This window comes from Cuculus canorus, chromosome 17 (genome assembly GCF_017976375.1).
Source record: "Cuculus canorus isolate bCucCan1 chromosome 17, bCucCan1.pri, whole genome shotgun sequence".
In the NCBI taxonomy this organism is placed as follows: Eukaryota; Metazoa; Chordata; class Aves; order Cuculiformes; family Cuculidae; genus Cuculus; species Cuculus canorus.
In genome coordinates this window covers 13,281,654-13,297,247 of record NC_071417.1, presented here as the reverse complement: position 1 = coordinate 13,297,247, position 15,594 = coordinate 13,281,654, and the positions used below count along the sequence as shown (strand labels likewise).

Here is a 15,594-nt window from a genome sequence, read left to right as displayed (position 1 = left end):
CAAACACGGAGAGAGAGGGAAAGAGAGCGTACAGTGATACGTGTGTTTTAATGTACCACACTAGACAGAGAAAAACCCACATTTTTAATAGCTTTCTATATTGATTCCAGAATTATTTATTGTGTGACTGCAATAGCACACGTGCGGACTTCAAAGACTAAAACTCAACTTCCAAAATGCTGGGCTTGATTCTAATCTCATTGTAAAACAGTGATGCCTTCATAATTACGCCAACATAAATGCCATCAGAAACAGGTCATTTTGCCTCATTGCACACCTCTTTTCGCCTTCCTTCATCTGGGAAGTTGTGTGGAGGTACAATTCAGAACCATTCACGCCTTTGTTGAGTTGGCCAGAGTAACTCTTCAGAGCTGCGTGTCTGTAGCAGATCTGAATTTACTCCTCTATCGCCCTTCACCTTTCTGTCACGCATGCACACTCGTTCTAGATTCTGTCTCTCCTGCCTATCCTTCACCTGAGATATTGTATTTGTCACAAAAGGAACACACCAACTCAGATGAGCCAAAGATTATCATGAGCAACCTTCCGTTCCACTGAAGGACTCAAGGATGATTGAACACTTCTCCTATTGCACCCTCTCCATTAGCAATAATGTCCCAATGTAGGCACTTTAAGCTGATAATCATAGAATCACAGCATGGTTTGGGTTGGAAGGGACCTCAAGGCCCATCCAGTTCCACCCCTGCCATGGGCAGGGACACCTCCCACTGGATCAGGGGCTCCAAGCCCCATCCAACCTGGCCTGGAACCCCTCCAGGGATGGGGCAGCCACCACTGCTCTGGGCAACCTGGGCCAGGGCCTCCTCACACTCATAGCAAAACATTTCTTCCTAAAATCTCATCTCAATCTCCTCTCTTTCAACTTCAACCCGTTCCCCCTCGTCCCATCACTCGCCAGGCTGCTCTGCTCTGCGCTTGGATTTCAAGGGACGGGCCCGTTATCCATACTGCCTTAGAGAACACGCAGGTTCATGTAAAAAGCTACACAGCAGAAAGATGATGAATTGCTACAGGTAGTTAGTAATTTACTAATTGCATACTCCAGCAACCAGGCAGGATCTGTACTCTACGATACTAAACACAGCAAACGCTGCCTGGAAAAGAGAACAGTGTATGGAGAAGGAATGAAGCACAGTATTTCACAAAGGGTAACGCCGCAGGGGGCAAGAACTTCCAAACACCATGGAAAGGCTCATTTTACTAATGGCATAAGCGCAGGTAAGATAGTGATGACGGGACTGCCAGCACACATTCCCCCTTCATGTAAGGAAGAAGCTGGCTGGCCTGGTGTGTGCGCACTGGGTAGGCGCGAGGCAAAAGGAAGCCTGAGTCACTGGTGAAACATGACATACTCTACAACGCGGGGTCTATCGCCTCACCCGACCACACGTGCCTTCATTAGGTGTTGGCTCCACTCCGCCTCCTGAACACGAGCGCCCAGCTTTGCAAGGCACACGGCGAACTTTACCACCAAGCACACACTGGCCTATCGCAAGGCGGAAAAAAAACAAACAGAAATTTCTCCTTACCTATGATCGCTCTTTCACTTTGGTCCCTTTGCCCTGGTGACAAGATGCTTTCACCTGGCCAGAAAACAAAAGCAAAGGAACAGAAAAAACAAACGCTACCGGGGGAAGTGGGAGCAACATAAACTGCCTGCTGTTCTGGGTATGCTTTTTTTTCCTCCTTCTTTAATTTCAATTTGCAAAGACAGTGAAATGGAAAATGTGCCTCTAATTATTACCCCTCTGTGCTTCCCGAAAGCCTCTCTCCAAACTTTTAAGTCTCCTCGAGTTTCAGGTCCTTTTTTCCTCCCTCTCTCTTTCTCTCTCCCCCTTTTTTATTTAAACTAATCTAAAAAAGCTATAAAAAGCCTCTGACACTATAAACTCCCTTGTAAACCCTGGTTTTATAGGTTTAATTGCCTCATTTTACTGCCTTGCATGCTTTGTTCCTTCAGTGTTTTAGAGAGCTGCCCCCAGTATTTAGTACAAGTAGGCAACTGGGGGGAAGAGGGGCCATCCCAGAGCCCTCTGCTAGAATTTGGATGTGGTCAGGGCTCTGGCATGGCGAGCAGCCTACGGAGACCGAGCCCTGAAATGGCTCCACTCAGACTCACGCGTGTGGGAAGCTGACCTAGACAAAAATGGAGAGAAACCTCAGCACTGGGAAATTCAAGTGTCCCTTGACATGGGATAAAATCACACTCACAAGCCTTCGGGATATGAGAAAACCCACAAAGAATCTCTCACAGGGGAAGGGGCACTGGGGTTTTTCTTGGTATTTCTGTGACACGAATAGTTTCTTCTCTGAGTGTTGTCAAAGCATAGGACAAGAATCCCAGAGAGGCCTGAGCACGCAGCAAGGGCGCTCTCGTGCTGGGTGCCGGATAAACAAGGACAAACAAGTGAGATCCTGGCCCAGGATGCTCCCAGTCTGAATAACCACTCTCTTCAAAGAAGGGCAAAAAGGGTGAGTGTAAGAATCCTATCAATATTCCCCTTCAGTCCTTCATAGTCTCTTGGTCACCATTTGCATCCCAACGCCTTAAAGCCCGGGCAATCAGCAAAACCCACTCTTGCTTCCAACACAGACATTTCCTTAATGACACCTCGGGCTGTTAAACTGCCATCTGCAGATCCCAACTAGACACCGCGGCTGTCCCGTATCTCACCCGCAGTGGTACAAAGTGGAAAGCAAGACTCCATGTGGGGACCTGACAGGAACCTCTGGCTTTTTCTCAGGATTAGAATGGACTTGCAGAAACCAGCCACGTTCACAATACGTGTTTTTTTCCTTTGAAGACCACAGATAGAATGTTTCTGCATAGATATTGTCAACACATGGCCACCTGGCAACACCGCTATGGAAGCTTCTTCCATTGCCTTAAGCCTTGGATCTAAGACCTTGATGTCTATCAAAACCAAACAGCGCCGTCTACCGCAGACCTTTCAACTAAAGGGCAGCTCTTCTTCCCTCAAACAATGTTTCCAGAATCCATTTCTTGGCTCCCAGAAAACATGAGATGACCCCCTTGGTTTCATCTAAGTCTTGGGATTTCCTTGACTATCATATCCAGGTGATCTGCAAAGGACAGACTGTACAAGGGTTTATTTCCAAACTCCTTCCTTTAGCAGTTCTAATTCAGGCACGGGAAACAGAAAATACTAGAAAGAAGGGAGAAATAAATGAAAGCCTAAAAACTTTCAAACAATTTGGTTTTGGCTTAACAGAGGAAATGGTGAAGGCATCCAAATGTGGGTTTTATTGGCAAATTAAGGGTTTTGTTTTTTTCTATATTATCCTAAAGAGACAAGGCTTGTGCATGCATCCTGTGCTACATTTTGGTTTACCGTAACTCCAGAAAATGTTGAGCATTCTTAACCAAATATATCAGAGAGAAAGAAGTCTTAAGATCATTAAATGTCCTTAAATTTCATAAATACAGGTTGCCGAGTAAAGGAGCAAGATACAGTTTTTTTCCCCATCCTTAATCTAAACCATACAGAAACTTCAACTTCTTTATGCTCTTTACAAAGCTGCTGTTCTCTAAAATGTTCCCCCAGCCCTGGTTATGAGGGAAAAGGATTGTGTGAAGAACCGAATCTGCTTTTTGTAGTAAACTGAGGTGAAAGAGTACCAACCTATTAAATTCTCCAGGCCACTTATGATTTTATAGACCTCTATCGTATCTCTCCTCAGAATCCTTGCAGAAGGAAGATCCCCAGTCTGTTCAGCTGCTCTTCATAAACATCATGGTTTTCCCTCTCCTCTGCATTCCTCCTTTTAGCTGCGTCCTGTGAAGAAGAAAGAAAACATTCCCTATTCAAGGAAAGGGAAATCTGAAGAATGTGTTCACACGCGTGCTACTCCCTGCGAACAAGAGAGCCTGAAAAAACACATTGCTTGTTTTAGCCATGAAGCTGTTGGCAGCAGAGCAGGCGAGAGGAACAGCGATGGAAGCCTCGGCAGGGACGGGAAGAGGAGGGAGAGGCACTTAGGAGGATCAAAATCTGGAGGAAAAGTATGTTAAAAACAAATGAACTGAAGAAAGAACTTGTTGTTGGTGAAGTCGATCCTTCATGCTGCCCTGCTATCTTGTAAAAGGAGTTTTATTTGCCTTTTTGTGGGAGTCCTGGGAGGAAACTATTAAAGGAACAGGCTTTAGGCAGTTTGTGGAGATGTGTATATAGGAACATGCGTGAGTGCGTGTGTTTGGGCGTCCGTGGCTGTGTGTTTGCTCCCTCCCTTTTACAAGGGCCAGGTAGGTCACAAGGTTAAAGCCGGGGGGGACTTATTTTGTGTTGTAAGAATTTTTACAAAGTGTAAAGGATCAAAGTAATTAGCTGAGGGTGAGAGCCCAGGACTGTCAGAGAGGTAATGCAGCCCCTGCCCGGGAGTCTTGATCACAGCCGCCCGCACTGAAACTCCAGATACCAGGAATAAGTCAACCAAGGGGTGTGCGCAGCGTGAGGGGTGCTACGAGATGTGGAACTTGTAAGGAAGAAGAAAGACAAAATTTTGGATGGAGCAACTGGAAAAAGTTCCAGAAATGTGGCTGAATGGAGCACAGGAGCTTTTAGGTGCGAACATTTTCAAGCCAGCTGTCTGCTGCTGCGAGGGCTGCCAAACCACGCTGGCACTCTTCGGGGAGCAGGTCACTGCTTCCTGCTTCCAGCTGGCCGGGACAGACTACCTGAAAACGAGCCAGGACTCTCAGTCCCTCTGTTTGGTCTATCAAAGCCTGCAAGAGGGAAACAGGCAGACGGGGTGATGGAGCATCAACATCAACAGAGCAGATCCCGGGGCAGGTTAGAGCTACCTGCGAGTGTTAGTCAGGTCCCTCCTGCTGCATGTCTTAGGTTTCTGTGCTCACTCTCCTGGCTGCCTGCTGCTCTGGGGATGCTCTCCTGATGCCACTCAAGTCAATCCAGCAGCACTACCACTAAAATGCACTGAGCAAGTCCAGAGACCTCCCAGTACCTGAAGGGGGCTACGGGAGGGGCTATTCACAAAAGCTTGTGGTGACAGGACGAGGGGGAATGGGTAAAGGCTGGAGAGGGGCAGATTTAGACCAGACATTAGGAAAAATTTCTTCACCATGAGAGTGGTGAGGCCCTGGCCCAGGTCGCCCAGGTTGGATGGAGCTTGGAGCCCCTGATCCAGTGGGAGGTGTCCCTACCCATTGCAGGGGTTGGGACTGGATCATCTTTAAGGTCCCTTCCAACCCAAACTATTCTATGATTCTATGAAGTGTGTGTAGTGCCTGAGCAAGCAAACATCTGTCCTGGGCTTCCTCATCAAAATGTACAGACCAAGAAGGAGCCAAATCTCTCTCACAGGAAAGAGCTCTTTAAGCCCACATTTATCATCTTGAGGAAGAACCTCTGATGACACAGATCTTCTGTGACTTTTTAAAATAGCTCTGGTTTTCATTCCTAGACTGTCAGGGGTGTAGGTGCAAAGCATTCACTTCACAGCAAGAATCATAGAATCATGGAATGGTTTGGGTTGGAGATGACCCCAAAGCCCATCCAGCTCCACCCCCTGCCATGGGCAGGGACATCCCACTGGCTCAGGGGCTCCGAGCCCCATCCAACCTGGCCTGGAACCCCTCCAGGGATGGGGCAGCCACCACTGCTCTGGGCAACCCGGGCCAGGGCCTCCCCACTTTCTGGTGATCTGTTGTTCCAGGTTTCCGTTTTTCCTATTAAACAGACAAATATCCAATACTGGGGAACACGTGCTTCGCCCACGTTCTTAGGAGCAGTACAGGAATGAGGCAAGATCTCTAGCCAAAGAGACTGCCCTACCTGTGCACGACTGCTTCGGTTCCACGGGTGGCTGACATGAGCAAAACACCAAACTACAAAGCACATAAACACACACCACATTCCTGGAGTCACCCACAGTTTTGATGGGCAGCAGTAACTGAGAAGAACAAATTACATCTTGTTTTAGAAACAGAGATCAGGATCTTCCAGATGGCCACAGGAGAACTTGCTGGGCAGTGTACACTTCATCCGGCTAGGCCAGCAGATCCCCCACCTCCCCCAGACTCGAGCAGCTCACAGCTAATTAGTTGCCACTATTAGAATTCAAGGGGATAGGAAGGAACCACAGAGTGAGAGCAGAAAGCCCGGCTACGTCCATATCACACCTAGTGACAAACTGCTCATCCTCCTTACCTGGAGCGTCAGGATAGCAGAAGCAGGTGGCATTTCTACACCCCATCTGCAGCTGCTGTGTGAAAGAGAGAGAGTTATTAATGGAAAAGCTTCTTTTTTAAACTACTGCATTAGTTTTATTAAATGTTCGTCATCTACATTTCACATTTCCTCCCCAAATTATGTTCATCTTTGTAAGAGGAAAAAAATTAGATGCCTGACCACAACTTTGGCTCAGAGCCGTCTTCTGTCTCCAGTCCTGTGAGGATGAGTTAGTGCTTTGTAGATGTTATTGATCTCCAGGCACAGATTGTCTGGCTGCATGGTCCTCGTGTCTCCTACCCTGCACAGCTCCACCCAGCCGAGATCTTCCTTCCTTGGCGTCCCCCTGCTTTTGAGCCTATCTGAGATGCAAAATGCAAAGCTGGCAGGTGTGGCTCCGTGATGGCCCACAGCCATTTATCACACAGTTCTCAATAATCTAATAGCCCTAATGTGTGAAAATTGATTTCTGGGGTGAATGCAAAAGTCCCAGTGATTTACACTCTATTTCCAATTGATGAGGCTCAATTGATTTCAATGAGTACTAAAATATTTACCATAGTGAAAGGCAGGGGGAGGGTGTGTGATGAAGGACTGGGAACAGGGTCATCACTCACAGAGAGGCGTCTCAACCAACCGTCAGCTCATGGAAGGGCCCATCAGGAAATGAAGCATTTGGTCTAACAGGAAAACTACTTGCTCAGCAGTAAGTGGCAAGAAAAAGGACAGCAGTGACAAAAAAGAAGGAAAAACTGATGCGTTATAAACACAGTCTTCCAGCTTTGGGGTGAGCTAAGATTCATGGAAGGTGTCCCTGCCCATGGAAGGGGGTTGGACCTGGATGATCTTTAAGGTCTCTCTTCCAACTCAAACCGCCCTATGATTCCAAGATTCTGTGATTCTGAGTTTAACGAACACACCACGATCAATTCTGAGATTATCTCTCAGCAAGCGGTGCTGTATTTCCCGCATAGGTCTGTCTTTTCTGAATGTTTGAAGACGCTGGCATAAGCAGAGTTTCTCTATTTCTTGTCATCCATCTACTCATGCTGCTATTCACTCGTAATGACTAAATGCTCTGGGGACTATGAAACAGCAAGAAATAAAGAAAACACATTCAGCTAAAAAAAAAAAAATAATCGAATTTCTACCAACTTCCCGACAGCAACGTCAGAAGCTGAGGAGCTGGACATGCACAACGTTTAATGTACAGAACGACACGACACAGCCCTCTCCCAGATCTACCACACCAGCCCACCTCTAGGTGTGGTGCCAGGTCCTCCACTGATGGAGCCCAGGACAGCTTTGCTCCACCACCCAAATAAGAACGTGCTTTATAAAAACTGGATAATCCACTAGAGGGAATAGCCAGATTACAAGCTCTAGGCCAACTCTTCAGCTAACGCAAAGCAAGAGAAGCCAATGGAGCCATGCCTGTTCAGAGCAGACGACCCACTCAAACTTTAAACAACTTTCAAATGAAAACACCAGCTTTGCTCTTCACCAGTTTTGTTTTCTTGTCTCAATGTCCCGCCCAGCCTTGACAGCAGAGTGTTGGGGTGAACACGCAGAGCATCTCATTGCCGTACAGGACTTTGTGTCAGCAATGAAACCTAGCCCTTTACTTTTCAACAGACCAAACGGGAAGAAATTCTCTGTCACCTGCTTTCTTCTCACCCTGGCACTCAATAGCAGATCCTTCAGCAGGGAGAAGTTACTTTCCCAAGCAGAAATACTTCTTGTTGCTAGAAAAAGCGCCCTGCTAGCACGTTTGCTCTTCCCATTTCACTGTATTTGATACGGCAGAGAAGAACATAAGAAGAGACAAAAATGGTGTCACCAAGTGGGTTTTGGTCACCTACAGCAAGTGATGAGTTCAGGACAGCAGCTAATCTTCTCACTTATCTTCGGATTTTCCAGTTTCTGGTTTAGGCAATTCCTTACTCTTCTTAGACTATACCATTCCAATCATCCCTCCCGTGCAAGTTCAGGAGACACAGACGCATCCACAAGGAAACGAATCCACAGTAACACCTACACGTCTAGTGGGCAAAACAACTCAGATTCCAAGGTTCCTTCTTCCTCTGCCTCTGACCTACTCTATGACATTTGAAGGAGTCACTTAAGTCTGCCTCTGCCTCCTCTCACCTTTCTGAGATGTTACAAACGCGCTGCACTTGGGAACCTTGGTTCAGTGAGCTCTCACCAGTGTCAAGCGGCACTAATTGTTATTCATCTTCATCAAAAGATGATGTAGTGTTTAATCAGCAAATGTCCCCATTTGAGCTCTCCAGCTGAAAAACGATACGCAAGTGCAAAGTGGTTTTTTAAAAATACTGGAAATACATTTTATAAATAATAAAAGAGGAGAAACTACCATTTTAGCCTCTGCCTGTTCCTCTGGCTATACCCACCCCGCTTACTCCTGCTCACTCGGCAGAGCTGGATAGAAAATCAGAATCCAATCTCAGCAAATCCTATTGACTGTCTCCTGTCACTCACTGATTAAAGGGTCCACTTACATCCAAATGGTTAGAGCCATGACTTGGAGCCATTCATAAAACTTGTATTGAAGGATTAGCTTTCACAAACTTTGCCTTAATGATTATGCATTCTATTGATCAGCGGGGGGGAACTATAAAAATTGACACCAGAATAAACTTTGAAGGACTGCTCTCTCTCAGCAGAACTAGGATCAATGTGAATCGACCAGGACGATAGGGAAGGGGGGAAAATCAACTGCTCTCCATTAGCTGGGTGTAATCCTGATTAGCTAAATGTTTTTTTTTCTATCTGTCTCTATTTGACTGCTGAAATCCAACAGCAACTTAGTGTGACACAGATTATCAGGCCTTGAGGTTAACTCTCTCAGATGCATCGGTGTATGTTCACTCCACCTCTGCTCCACAGATAAGCCCTCATTCGTGACTACTTTGAAGTCCAGATTTTCTTATCCTTGTTCCTCACTTTCAAACAACCCAACACACCACAGTGATTATTTTGTTCATGGAGGCATTAGTCACTGACAGCAGAAAGGAAACAGCACGTTAATATGACATTCATTGCTAAGGCCAAGCAGGAATTCTTTGGTTTTTACCCTTGGAATTCTTTTCCAAAACCTTTCTGGGACAGCACACACATACATTCAGGTATCCAGCTCTGACCAACCCGCCTGAAACAGGAGACGACTTAACAGAGACGCGCCCAAAACTCTGACTGTTTTTCTAAATATTTCACTTGTTTTAATAGAAGAAAAAACTCACCTTCTGCCCATAAAATCCGCCTCTCTCAAACCCTGAGACCATCTTGGCTACAACAGTAATAACGATTTCATTGCATTTAGATGCGCAGTCTACTGAGCAGAGCGTTTTCCAGCTTCCAGCTGGAACGTACAAGCATGTACACAACTGCCTTTCCAGAGGGAACGGCAGGTTGGCTGAGGAGACCCATTTCCAGTTCCTGGTAGTCCTCGTATTTTACTGCCTGATCAGAATCATTGAAATGTCATTTCAACAGAGTCACTCTCGGTTCATCCCATCTGAGCGTTCGGCTTTGCCAGTTCCTGCTGAAGCTGAAAGAGCAGCTGTAAGGATTAGTATGTATTCCAGGGTATTCTGGTTCCAGCGCATGCAGAGGAACAACAGCAGGAGCTTCCTGTGAGATTTTACAAGAGCTGCATCCAGAACTTGGCTAACATCTCCCCGCGAGTAGCTGTCCTGTTCCAAGCAGTACGGATAAGATCCAGGCCAGGGAAGCAGCTGTTTTCAATCACAGAACGGACCTTATCTAGCGCCCGGCCTTCATGGCCATTGGAGTCCAGCTCAAGTTTACATTATGCAGAGATATTTTCCCAGCCTTGGTTCCAGGTGGTCACTGAAATCTAGCTCTCCTCACTTCGCAATTACTCACAGAACAAGCGATTCATTTTCCCGTTTGACAACCACACAAACGATCTCATACAGCACCCCAGACCGTCGGGCTGGTCTAAACAGAAAGGGCATCAAAAGAGAACTGCAAATGGACTGATAACAACAACCGATTAGAAAAATTAAGATTCTTTCAATAACATCAGATGGCTAAGAAAGAATTTTCCATAAAAACATTTCCAGGGCTAAAGGAATTAGGTGACTGCGTGCAACTGCGCAGGATTCATCTCAACTAATATTTATAGTCAGAAAATGAGGTCTAAACCAGATAATCCTCCAGACTCTGGTGACGCAATGGCACAGGCAAGTCCCTGATGTGACACACCCCATACGTTCTAGACACCTTCTGGGGAATGAAAAGTCTCGCCTTCTAACCAGCCTTTGCTGGGCACCAGCTCGGGGTAACAAGTACGGCATCTGCACGGACCCAGGACGACACAAAAGGGACGGTCAAAGCAAACAGCCCAAGTCCATGTGACGAACAGAGGCAGCATTCAGAAATCACTCTCAGATGTCTCCAAAGACACAGCCTCAACAAGAAGGAGGATGATGTACTCGGAAAAATTTGGTCTGTCCCAAAGATACAGTCAGGACTAAAGCTGGTAACGTGAAAGGGCAGATGCTGTAGCCTAAAGCAACACCACGGGTGGATTAGGTTGACCAGAAGCTACAGCCAGACACATTCAAATCAGCAGCTGAAGGCTCCGAAGGTGTGGAAATTAACTGTCACAGCAAACTGCCAGGAAATGCTGTGCACTGTCTGCTTTTGGAAACTGGAACACGTCTTGGGAAGATGTGTCAGCCATCTCTAAGTAAATGGATTCAGCTTGGCTTCCTTTGCAGAAGAATTCAGACTATGTGATACATCCTTTGACCTTACAGTTTTGAATTGATGAAAAGAGGTTTATTTCCAGGATTGGAATAGAAAAATCAAGTAAGAAAATTAACTTGTGATACATGCAACACTTAAATAAGAACGAGAGCTATCACGAATTCAAACATGCACAGGATTAACTGCATGGAAGTGCAAGTTAAGATCAAGCCAGTGTCTTTTAATACACCCTTTGAATCTTATTTATTTAAGTAAGTGCTGTCCAGTACTCTACTCCCAGAGTTTTCACAGTTTCTAAAAGCTCTCCAAGTGATGAATCTGGAGGGGATGGCATTCCCACTTAGACTGGAGGCCTGAAAGAACATATGGAAAACCATTAAGTTTTGCAACAGACCACAGGAACGGATCTATGGCTCAACTTAAAAAAGTAATAATAAATGATCCTATGAACAGAAGTGATCCATAATGGATGGAAGTTGAGTAAAAATGAGTTAATTGCTGATCTAGGGAAAATAAAGACAATCGCTGAAGCGTTTACTCCACACAGCAAAGCAGATAAGAAGAGATATATAGGAACGATAAACTGATTTGGCAAAACTCATTCCAAATCTATACCTAATCAATAAGCCCTTGTGGAAATTGTTGGAATATGAGGTTGCTGGCATTCAGTAAAAAGACATTAATAGACATCTAAGTGGTTAAAATCATTTATTAACGATGTAGGTTTAAAATACTATAACATGAGTAAGCCGGTTGGATTGGAAGGGCTGCTCCACGCTGGCACCAAGTACCTGCCAGACCTTTAGAGCAGTTTCCCATAGTGCATCTTGTCTGAGCTTTACACAGGCCCCAGGAGGGCATGGAAGCATGCTGACATGGCAGAAGATGTCACTGTGCATGGGCACCGTCTCTGGCCTCTCTAGTTGTCAGTCAGAAATAGGAAGAAAGTGCTCCAAGAAGTGTCAGGAAGATGCTCCAGGGGAGGGTTAGGTTGGACATTAGGAGAAGGTTCCTCCCCAGAGGGTGGTGGAGCACTGGAGCAGCTCCCAGGGAAGCAGTCACGGCACCAAGCCTGACAGTATTGCAGAAGTGTTTGGCCAACACCCTCAGACACACGTGAATGTTGGGGTTGTCCTGCGCAGGGACAGGAGTTGGACTCGATGATCCCTTCCAACTGAGGTCATTCGGTGATTCTGTGGGTATGAGGTCTATGGGAAGGTGGACAACGTAGATGCAAAATTCTTTCTGAAGCCAAATGGTAGCTCTGTTTCTAGATCTTCTGGGAACCTCAAGGTTCTCAAGCTTTGAAGTCTAACCACATTTTCTGTTTCAAATTGTTCCTTGTCTACTCCCTGCTCACTACACCTCAAAGGACTGGAAAAATACCCATCTAATAAAGAGCTGAAGTGGTGAATGCTGGACTGAGCCCCAGCTGAATCTTTCCAGCCTCTTATCAACACCACTGAATCACTGTGACCAAGAAAGAAAGTTGTTGGGGAATGATCGCAAGGAGAGGCTACATTTGAGCTTTTGGGACATCAACGGAGAGAGAGATGAATATTTATATTTCTAAAGAGCAACAAAGAAAAAAAGTACATTCCCTTTGCAGTTGCCAGTGATAATGGATGCTGTGTGAGCTAAAAACCCAGCAGTTAAAAGCTACATTTATTATCACTCTATCTCACACCAGCAAATTTATGATCCCTTCCAGACCTAAAACATCAAAGCCGAGCAGGAGTCAGAGCCTTTGCAGACTGTTAGTTTTTTTTCTTCTTCTTTTCACATGGATTGCTTTATTTATTTTTTAAAAGGAGGTGGGTATTAAAACCAAAATCTGACCTTTGATCCCCTGAGGCAACTCATTACTTACAAGGGCAAATAGGGAGCTGAAAGTTTTTCCTGCATGAAACCGTAAATAATTCTTACATGCGTCCACAAATCACTCTGGGTTGGTAAAGTAAATAGTAATTGGTGGGTTTCTCCCTAGGGGCAGGTCTGAAGGGGCTTGTAGATTAGAGTTAGGGAGTTTTTGTTTAAAAAAACAACTTTAAAAACCACGTTCCCCTCAGCCCAGCACTCCAGATGCTCAGGTGATACGTGAAGATTTGGAGGTGTGTGCTCAGTACGGTTGTGAGAAGGGGAAAGCTTTACTCTTTTCCTTATGTCCAGTGATTTCTCACATTGGAATTCAAGAGATCAAAACTTTAGGGCAGAGGGTAGTATTAAAGAAATTAAATGCCACGTATATACAACAGCCTTTTCTGTGTATTATCAATGAGGTTTAAAGAAGGGGGCGCCTTCACACCTCCTCCTGTGGCTCCACTGGGCACTGGAAGAAGGAGCAGACTATCGCCTCCCCGCTCCCTGTTTGGATGTGTCGCCACAGTTACACACGGTGCACACCGAGCACACCTGAGCGCCTTTCACTGTTAGTTTACCCAAAACATCTGAAGTCTACTCAGGTTCAAATGCCGTTTCAGCTGTTATCAGAATGATTTCACTCAATAACAGTCATACACAGACATCCAAAGAAAAGACCCATACTTACTGCTGGAAGAACACAGTTATTGTATAATCAAGTGAGAAAGTACACTAATATTATAAACACTAGGTGAAATCTTCCCACTCAGACCTGCCTGTCACCAAACCACGACCGCCCAGCGGTGCACCAGCACAGCGCACTGATTTTCTCTGCTGGAAAACAACGCAAGAGCTTGCTGACAGCAGGCAAAGAAAGCCATCACATGCAGAGCGGCCCTGCACAAAGCACAGTGATTCCAGAAAAAGAGATGTGGAGCTGATAAGCAAATTCAGAGGCATGAGGATAGAGAGAAAATGGAGTAGGAAACCGGATATTTAGAACCACGTCTGACATTTCTACCTGCATGGACTGACCGCAGCCAAACACGGTTATTTGCAAGGAGAAAACTGGTCCCAAGCCTGGTTCTATTTCCAAGAAAAACAGGTCATAAATCTGTATTTGATAATTGAAACAAATGGCCTGACTCTCAGCCAGGCAGAGCACAACGCAGTGAAGAAACCTACAGTACTGATTAAGACATGGGATTTTTGTACCTGGCCTCTGACTTCTGCGAAACTTTCAAAGGCCTGTGCTAAAGCCACCGAGAGTTTCGTCTTAGCCAAGATTATGTTTGCAATTTCTTATGTTTACCTTCCAGTCCATGTCAGTCTGAAGATCTAAGACCAGCTGTGCTCAGCAGTGCATGACAAAAGAGCCACCGAGGGCTACGTCGAGGACCCAGAAGATGCTACAGTTAACCACACAGGAGTTGTGCTACCTCCTTCAAACACAGTCTCTTTCATTCCCTATCTTGTATCACAGAATCATTTCGATTGGAAGGGACCTCAAAGCTCATCCAGTCCCACCCCTGCCACGGGCAGGGATACCTCCCACTGGATCAGGGGCTCCAAGCCCCATCCAACCTGGCCTGGAACCCCTCCAGGGATGGGGCAGCCACCACTGCTCTGGGCAACCTGGGCCAGGGCCTCACCTCCCTCACAGCAAAACATTTCTCCCTCAGATCTCATCTCAATCTCCCCTCTTTCAGCTGAAAACCCTTCCCCCTCATCCTGTCCCTGCACTCCCTGATCCAGAGCCCCTCCCCAGCTTTCCTGGAGCCCCTTTCAGTGCTGGAAGCTGCTCTAAGGTCTCCCCACGGCCTTCTCCGGGCGGAGGAGCCCTGACTCTCTCAACCTGTTCACATAGAGGAGGTGTTCCAGCACTCAGACTGTCTCCGTGGCCTCCTCTGGACTTGCTCTAACAGATACACATAAAATTGCAATAACTCGCGCTACTGAAAATCTGAGCAGCAGGAACTCTCGGTGTTCCCACCGCTCCGGCCTGCAGCTTTCCCCCAGAAGATTTACACCTTGGGGTGGGAACGGCAGAGCCATACGTGAAGCTGGTCCTGGACTGCTGCCATTTACATAGCAGATTACTAAGGTAAAACAAACCAAGCATGGATTTACTTTTAATAAACTGAGTTGAAAAATACCATCCATTCAGAGTGTGCTTCACAAGGACACTGAAATAATGGCAATTCTGGCCTTTACTTTATAAGTGCACAACAATAAAGTGATTTATTTTCAATCTCCCGGTGAACTGGGGAGTTGTTGCTATTCCCAGGCTGGGAACAGAGACAAAGGAAGATTATACACCCAAACATCACACTAGAAGCCTTTGGCAGAGTAGGAAACTGAACTCACCACTCCTTTCTGCAACGTAGCTCACTTCTTAAACATCAGACCATCATTCCAGCCCTCACGTGATGCGCAGACACATTGCCTTCTGCAGGGCTTGAGAGCACGAAGGTAGCAGCCAGTAAAAGATTCCCGCTGGCCCAGACTCAGATCCTGTCTGGACTCAGGGAACAGGTTTCTGGTTTCAAAAGGAGCCGAGGTGGAGTTGCCTTCCATCAGTTGCAACCTTTTTAACAAAACAAAGATATTTTTCTCCAGCAAGTAAAGCCATAAATCAGGACATCTCCCGAGGTTCTATTTTTTTTCCCTCCCTTTTTCCCTAGTTAGCGTGCCCTCCCTCCCCTTTCCATCCCTCCAGACTTACTTCATAAACATTAGCTTTCAA

General features: G+C 46.1%; 1 long non-coding RNA gene across 1 annotated transcript in view; it reads right to left on the bottom strand.

The window, feature by feature from the left end:
* The window catches only part of LOC128853889 (uncharacterized), an 85,798-nt gene that overhangs the window by 34,860 nt on the left and 35,344 nt on the right, over window positions 1-15,594 (bottom strand). Inside the window, exons 4-6 of the long non-coding RNA XR_008452709.1 lie at window positions 15,216-15,435; window positions 6,210-6,264; window positions 3,666-3,818 (exon numbers count right to left, since the gene is read on the bottom strand). This is a non-coding gene — a long non-coding RNA (uncharacterized LOC128853889). The remainder of the gene's footprint in view (window positions 1-3,665; window positions 3,819-6,209; window positions 6,265-15,215; window positions 15,436-15,594) is intronic.